This window comes from Helicoverpa zea, chromosome 12 (assembly GCF_022581195.2).
Source record: "Helicoverpa zea isolate HzStark_Cry1AcR chromosome 12, ilHelZeax1.1, whole genome shotgun sequence".
NCBI lineage: Eukaryota > Metazoa > Arthropoda > Insecta > Lepidoptera > Noctuidae > Helicoverpa > Helicoverpa zea.
Window position 1 is genome coordinate 5,098,061 of NC_061463.1, and position 1,756 is coordinate 5,099,816.

A 1,756-nucleotide genomic window follows, 5' to 3' on the forward strand; every position below is an offset into this window, starting at 1 on the left:
ATTATCGCAACTACAATATTTGGTCAGCTGCGTACATAATGTACTACGAACTTCAACAACATAAATCACGCATTCAAGAATAGGCTTTAACTGCACAGAATAGAGCTCAAATTCGCTTATCTACAAATCTACGTTATTAACAAAGCAATTTGTACCGTGATGCGATAGCAGTAAGTTGAATACGGTACACTGAAAACACAATTCATAATTGGTTTCGTGAGCGTTTGTTCGCAAACATTAACTGGATGCCGTCATTCGAACAATGCGACTAATTACTAACATGAGGTAAACAAGCAAAATTATACTACAAACAAAAATGTTTTCGCGACCCTGCCAGGATTCGAACCTGGAATCTTCTGATCCGTAGTCAGACGCGTTATCCGTTGCGCCACAGGGCCTGTTGATGTGGCAACCGAAATACAACGTTACTCTGCCGTTCTTTTTACTAAGCTCATGTATTGATGTACTTTATCACAACAGCTTGTAAAAGTAGGTATGCAATAGAAACGATCTACCCTGCTTCAGATTCTATTAAATGCCATAGAAATCGTGTCCTTACATAATCAAATATTTAACAAAAAAACTATGCTTCCGTTTCTCAAGTGTTCATTCGTGTAGCAACTAACTTCTATCAAAATATTCATGTGTAGGTATGTTTTTTCTCTCACTGCAAGTAGATATAGTAGGTTATTATTATCCACATGCAATTACTTAGGTAGTACATAAATACACACAAGATTCGCGGTCACGTCCAACACTTTAGCTGTGTAGGAGTTACTGAGGTCAGAGAGCACAGCTGTGCCGACAGGTTGTTAGCTAAATAACAAGCCGAGGAAATGCCCTTACCCGACATAGCGTGGGATGACGACAATTAATGGACTGTGCCTCGCGATTACATACAACACATATTTATTTTAAATTGCTGATAATGTAAATGCAGCTTGTGGTGTGAACAACAAAGAATTGCATATATTTTTTTCGACGGCAGTACTATTAACAATTTAGGTACATACTGATTCATCCGGATCAGGATGTCCAGTGCAATATATTTGTATGTGAACTTAAACCAATATTTGTGGGAAAACTGAAGTCTCTTGTCGTGATGTGTAATGTATGTGGTTCTATGTCTTTAGCAAACGTAAATTACATTAATTGGAGGTCGTCCTAGTATACCTGTCACTCTGTATGAGCTACCAGATGTAGTATCTACGCAAATGCTTGTGCACTACAAAACATTCTTCGCAGCTGGCTGATCTCCTTAGAAAAACGCAGTAGCCGACAACGACTGACCTGGAACTGAAAGCCATCATCAGGTACCTACCAACTTTATATACTCCACGAATAATCAAAATTGACACTAATTAGTCTACCAGTAATTTCGTCTTATATCGTCAAGCATTTTCAAAACGCTAATTTATTCTCGATCACCGCTAGAAGTTCCAACTCACCAACTGTTTATTATCACAAACGTCTCGATACCGTTAACGGGTTTTTCAGGCGACTCGCTATCACGCCGATAGCCGAGTGGCGATTATTCACGCAGGTGCGCCTGCGCCGGCGACGGCGACCTTCGCTCGGTGCACGTGTATTGTCTTCAGTACATGACAAATAACTTTGTTGTTCGAGAGGAAAAAATGTTTACTTGATATATTAAAAGCTAGGTAAAGAGATATTGTCAGATTTCCTTGGTTATAAATTAGAGAGCTAATTAAAGTATCCTGTAATTCACGATGAGGTCTAGAGTCTCATTGATTAT

The 1,756-nt window shown here is 39.0% G+C and overlaps 1 non-coding gene across 1 annotated transcript; it reads right to left on the reverse strand.

The window, feature by feature from the left end:
* Positions 1–325: 325 nt before the first annotated feature.
* On the reverse strand, positions 326–398 carry Trnar-acg. The gene has a single exon. It is a non-coding gene; the product is annotated as a tRNA-Arg (tRNA).
* Between the last annotated feature and the right edge of the window lie 1,358 nt (positions 399–1,756).